This window comes from Elephantulus edwardii, unplaced genomic scaffold, assembly GCF_000299155.1.
Source record: "Elephantulus edwardii isolate Elephantulus edwardi_28Jun2011 unplaced genomic scaffold, EleEdw1.0 scaffold00030, whole genome shotgun sequence".
Taxonomy (NCBI): Eukaryota; Metazoa; Chordata; class Mammalia; order Macroscelidea; family Macroscelididae; genus Elephantulus; species Elephantulus edwardii.
The window spans coordinates 13,073,141-13,079,578 of record NW_006399780.1 but is presented as its reverse complement, the minus strand read 5'-3'; the positions used below and the strand labels follow the sequence as shown (position 1 = coordinate 13,079,578).

Here is a 6,438-nt window from a genome sequence, read left to right as displayed (position 1 = left end):
GGTCTCTGGCCTAGAGTTCCCCAGCATTTGGGTGTGCTGGAATGGTAAAATATGGTTTTAAATTGTTTTGGTCAAACATTCTTCTAGGTCATATAGTCCTGGTGTGTCTACTTGCCATACAGAGGTAACCTGTGGATGCTGTGAAGCCGAACACTGTGACACTGATGTGTCAAATGTGATAATGGTTACACATAGTGGTTAGTTTTTGGTGGAGCTCCCCGATTAAAACAAACTTGGAAGGAGGAGTGGCATTCACTTCTGTAATAGCTTGCCTCCGGAAACACTATGAACCTGGAGAAAGGATGAAAGTCATGCAAGTGTTGAGGAATTTCTTTCATAGGGTTGCTATGAGTCACCTAGGACTCAATGTCACTTAACAACAGCAATGTATTTATTCTGGGGTTTTCATTTTTTTTTTCAGTATTATCCATAATTTGTTATGATTCAGACAGTCAAATGTCTTTGTATAGTCAATAAAACACAAGTAAACAGAATTCAGACTCTGGACCAAAGCTGGACAATAGGGTGGCTGTGCATAGGACCTCCGGCTCCCAGCCTACGCCAGCATGTTCATGCCTGTGGAGATGGTGGACACGGTGTGAATCTCCAGCCCCCAACCTGTGGCAATTTGAGATGAAGCTTAACAATTTCATCGCTGAGAAGCTGAACAAACAAGAAGTTGGCCAACAAGGTCGTGTACAGTGTGGGACTTTGCGTCTGGCTGTTGGACATCACCAAGCTGGAGGTTGCGTACGTGTTCCCGGGAGATGGTGCATCCCATACCAGAGTCCATTTTCACTACATGGTGTGTGTTCCACCCATTCCTGGATGAGATCCTGATCGGGAAGATTAAAGGCTGAAGCCCAGAGGGACTGCACGTCACTGCAGCAGCCGGCCAAGCTCCATGAAGCAGAGCAGGTGTGGGTGTGGAGGACGAGACGGAGGAAGGTGTGCACCACCTGGACATGGACACGGACAAGGAGATCTGCTTCCGGGTGGTGGACGTGAGCTTCGTGGACACGTCCCCCACCAGACCCAGCTCAGCCAAAGCCATCTCTACAAGCAAAGAACAGCCCCCGAAGGAGCCCCCTGCAAGCTCATGGGGTCCATCAGTGAATCAGGCTTGGGCCTTCCCTCTTGGTGGACCAGGAACTGGCCCTGTGCTAGAGCTTGGACCCTGCCTGCTGGGTGGACCCACCTGGCCCTCGGGAGTGGTACAGGCTGGAGAACACAGCAGCCGAGGCACACACCCACTGAGGAGCCACCACTGCATCTGGAGGGGCTGATGGAGCGTCTTGGAGGGGGGGCCGATGGAGCTTGGGCCCTGCTTCCCGCCCACTCTTCCAGGCTCCAGAGCTGTGACCCCATGGACTTTGACCTTCAGAGACAATGGGATTGCCATGAAACTCAAATAGCAATTTAAATAAAGTGGCCCCATCACAAAAAAAAAACACACCCAAAACAAAACCCAAACAGAAATCACAAAGCAACACACAAAACCCACAAATAACATCTTTCTGGTATTCCCTGAGTGCAGACGTTGGTACAGGGTACATTTTAAGTGATTGCTGTAAGTGTTATTTTCTGTGGTTATACTTCTGGTCTCTAGACACATCTCTCTGTTGGTAGCTCTGGTGACGTAGTTCTTTGGGTGTTGTCCTGCAAACTCAAAGGCTATGCCTCTCTGGTGGTTCAAATTCACCATGGGCTCCAAGGAAAAAAGATAGGTGATCTCCTATGCGGTTTATAATCTTGAAAACCCAATGGAAGGACAGCTATTAGTTGGCTCTGACTCACTGGTAGCAGGTGAATGAGAATGCCCTGTTATCATGAATCTCAAACTATGGGATGGAGTGCCCTGTGGATGCCAGAGTGAAGACCCACACAGAACACTATGGTATAATTCAAATTCTTGTGGGAAATATTGAGATACATGACATCTGTCAGATACCATAAGAAGTACTAATTGTAAGTGCTTTGTGATTTCAGTGTTAGATGATGTTTTGCTTGTAGTCATCAGTAGTTGTATTAAAATAAAACTTAAAGAAAGGAAATATGAGCAATGGCATCTAAAATCGAAATCCAAATCCTGTAAGTTAAGCAGTGCCCAAAAGATACACATGCAAATAATAATTTGTGGTTATTAAACAGTGAAAGAAGAGTATTATTTTTTTATGTGTAATTTTTTTTTTTTTTAAAGTTGAGATGAGTGGTGGTTCAGATGATAGAATTCTCACTTTCTCTGAGGAAGACTCTGGTTTGACCCCTGGACCTGCACCTCAGGTGCAGACCCCACCCTTCTCTTAGTCGACACTTTATTGATGTTATATACCTTTGAGTAGGAACTGGGCGATAGCTGACCCTCCACTGGGTTTTCAGAGGCAGTAAATTACATGAAAGGAGATTGCCCATCTTTCTCTCAAGGAGCAGCTGATGGATTCAAACTGCATACCTTTAGGTTGTCAGTGTAGTTTCTTACTGAAAGGCCACCAGAGCTCCTGAGGGGAGGCCTTGTTGTTGTTGTTAGGTGCTGCCAACTCAAGTAAGACTCACAGGGACCCTATGAACACTGACCTGTACCCTGTCCTATCCTGTATCATTCTCATCATCTCTGACATACTAGAGCTCATTGCTAAAGTCACTATGTCAGTCCATCTTGTTGGTGGTCTTCCTCTCCTTCACTGAGCCTCTTTCAAAGCAGGAGGGACCTTTTCAAGGTATCATCTAGCCTAGCTACATGTCCAAAGTATGAAAGACTGAGTGTTACCATCTTTACCTCCAAAGAGCACTTTGGCTGTACTTTTCCCAAGATATCTATTTGCTGGAAGTCCATGGGGTATTTAACACTCTTCTTCTACACCACAACTCAGAGGGATTGATTTTTCTTCTGGGTGTCCATGGCCTGAATCAGATACATCTTTGTCTTTAAACTGACAATATTGCTCTTTAGCATTTTGGAGAGGTCCCTGATAATGGACTTGCCCAATGCAATATATCTTCTGATTTCTTAACTGCTGATTCCAAGAGTGTTTATTGTTAATCTAAGCAAGATGAAATCATTGACAGCTTCGGTCTCTTCGCCATCAGTCATAATTTGCTGTTGATGCTATGATGAGGACTCTTGTTTTCTTGATGTTGAGATACAATTCATACTGAAGGCTGCAATCCTTGCTGTTCTGCAACAAGTGTTTCTTATCCTCCTCACTTTCAGTAAGAAAGACTGTGTTGTCTGCATGATGCAGGTTGTTGATAAGTCTTTCTCTGATCCTAATGTTTACATTCCTCTTCATAGAGTCCAGCTTCGTGGATTATTTGCTCAGCATACAGATTGAACAGGTATAGATAAAGGATCCAGCCCTTACACACACCCTTCCTGATTTTAAACCATTTAGTGTATCACAGCACAGGAAGTATCATTGTTGATGTTGGATGGATCTTTGCTGAAGGCAGAGGATACCAGAAGAATGTCTATTTGTGTTTTATTAACTATGCAAAGGCATTTGACTATGGGGAACATAACAAATTATGGCTAATACTGAGAAGAATGAGGACTTCTGAACACTTCCTTGTGCTCATGAGAAATCTGTACCTAGAGGAGGTGTTAGTATTGTTCTGATGAGACTTCACAGGAGCTTCCAGACTAAACTAGCCTAAGAAGCAAGGTCTTGTGCTCTACTCCTGTAATCAGCCTAGAATACCCTGTGATCACAATCATTCTCCCAGAAACCAGTTGTGAAGAGGGCTGAGGCCCAGGAAGCCTTTGGTCTTGCTCAATCATGAGTCCAGGGGACTGCAGCTGACAATAACAACTAGGTCGTTGGGACATAGTGCTTCTAAGTTGTTTTAATTTAGCTGTATAAGAAATAGAACTGTTTGCTACTCATTCACTAGGGTGGTGTAGTTCACAAGGAGTTGCACTGCTAATAACTTAAAGGATGGACCTCACTTAGTTCAAATCTATCACTGGTTCCAAGAGAGAAAGATGGATAATCTCCTTTCCTGGGATTTATAGCCTCCTGGAAACCCACTGGAGAGTCAGCTAGGAGTGAGTTCCAAGTTAATGGCAATGAAGATCCCCATAAAACAATTTCTGAGGCCCTGAGAGTCCTATGACCCCAGAACTTTTGGGAGCCTCTAGTCTGAAGAGTGATATTTCCTTTCAAGTGTGGTTGAGGTGATGTAATGTACATGTTCCCGGCACCAGTGCTTGTCCCCACCCTTACTTTACTGAATTTCCTAACTTGTGCCCTGAGGCCCCTTTGCTTTGCACATGCAGCCAAACATGAGTCATGTGTCTCCAACGAAAAGCAGTCATGGTGGGAACTGAGAACAAAGACAATCTTGGCTTTTGAGTCAAAAAAAATGAAAAGAAAAGAGAGGGGAAAAAAAGCAAAACAAACTCCCCACCTATGTCTAGTTATAAGAATGGAAAAGTTTGCATAGCCTAATCAGGTCTTAGGGAAATGTTCTCCTTGGAGGCAAAGGTGTCAAAACCTTCTCCCACATTCTTTGGGCTAGGAGGCTGTTCCTTGCTTGGAGAGGACATCATGCTTGGAAAGATGGAGGAGTTGGTGAAAGAAAGGAAGACCCTCAATGAGATAGACTGACACAGTGACTGCAGCAATGAGCTCAAGTACGTCAGAAATGATGAGGTTGACACAAGATAGAACAGGGTTCAGATCTCTTGTTCACAAGGTTGCTATGAGTTATACTCAGCCCAATGGCACCTAGCAACAACACCAACAATGAGGTCAATCAGCTTGCCCTCTGTTTCACACTCCACTCCAGCCAGAGGGAAGAGAGGAGAGGCGTAGGGGACACAGGAGGGAGTTAGACCTTGGGGCAGAATGTGTGGCAGGGGGACAGAACTGCCAGGAAGTTTCAGGGTTTGGTGTTAAATCCTTATCCTGACAGCCTGAGGGTTGGTTGTCCCAAGAGTACAAACAAATCCCCAGAGTCCTTTGCACACAGGACCAATCAGGAGTTTGATGAAAGTAAAAATGCCTGAGTGAAAGTGATGATGGTTTGGTGGGAATTATAATTGAATGCATTTCCATTTGAAATGCTTGAGAAAAAGACTGGCTTGCCTAGAAAGGAAAATCCAAACTAAACCTAGGGCTGCTGTCAGTTCCCACTCATGGTAACCCTCTTTCTGGTTTCAGAGGTTGTAAATCTTAACTTCAATAAACTCATCTCTCTCCTTCAGCTCATCTTCACTTAGCAGTTACCAGGGCCTAGAAAGAAATTGCTTCATTTTCTCCACTAAGTGGGATGAAGGCTTCAAAGTAAAAATTGACAATCAATTTTAGGAAACAAACTCAACTCATTGCCATTGCATTAGAGACAACTCATAGTTGACTCTGCAGTGGGTTTTCAGAGGTCACAAATTGCCTGAGAGGAGACTGCCCATCTTTCTCCTTCAGAGCAGCAAGTGGATTTGAACTGCCTGCCTTTGGGTTGGCAGTTCCTAACCCATTAAGTCACCAGAGCTTTCCTTAGGATATAAGAAAATGATATTTTTGCCTATTTAAGTTTATAGATTGATTTTAATCTGCTCCAGGAATTTATGAGCATTTCCTTTGTAAGAAAAATTTTTACTTAATAAACAAATTTTGGAGATGAAATAGAATGACTGTGTAGGGCCATTTGAGTACTTAGAGAAATCTAGATAATAAGAGGAGTTTGAAATTTACTGCATGCTCTTAAGTACTGCTGTGTTTTGCTGAGCAATGTTCATAAGAAGGCATATTTACTCTTTTTTTCATTTGATGTGCCTTACCAGAGTGTCAGGTACCAATCTGGGTATCAACACAAATCAAACTTTTGCTTTTGTAGCACTTTAGCTTATAGTAAAGGAAGAAGGCAACCACATCAATAATAAAAGAAACACAAGTAACAATATAACGCAGAGTGGTAAATGTCTTGACTCCTATAGTGTTGTTGTTGTTATGTGCCATTGAGTCGCTTGTGACTCATAGTGACCCTATATACAACAGTCCTAAATTCTGCTCTGTGCTGTCCCGATTACCCCAGTCACTGAATCAATTCACCTCATAGAGGGCCTTCCCCTCCTTTGCTTTCCCTCCACCCTCCCAAGCATGATGTCCTTCTCCAAGGACCTTTCCTTACAACATGTCCAAAGTATGTTAGATGGAGATTCAGAATCCTTGCCTCCAGGGAGCTGCCTTGTTTAACCCTTTCCAGGATGAATCTGTTTGTTTTCCTAGCAGGCCATGGTACCCTCAATACTCTTCTCCAGCACCACAGCTCAAAGGCATTGATTCTCCTTCTATCCTCCTTAGTCACTGTCCAACTCTCTGATGTATCAACAAGTGATGTATCAAGACCATGGCCTGTATCAGACTCACCTTAGTCTCCAGAGAGACACCATTGCTCTTCAGTACTTTGGAGAGGTCCCTAACAGCAGACTTTCCCATG

At 43.8% G+C, this 6,438-nt stretch overlaps 1 pseudogene; it reads left to right on the top strand.

The window, feature by feature from the left end:
- Nucleotides 1-566: 566 nt before the first annotated feature.
- On the top strand, nucleotides 567-1,423 carry LOC102873061 (annotated as a pseudogene).
- The last annotated feature ends 5,015 nt before the right edge of the window (nucleotides 1,424-6,438 follow it).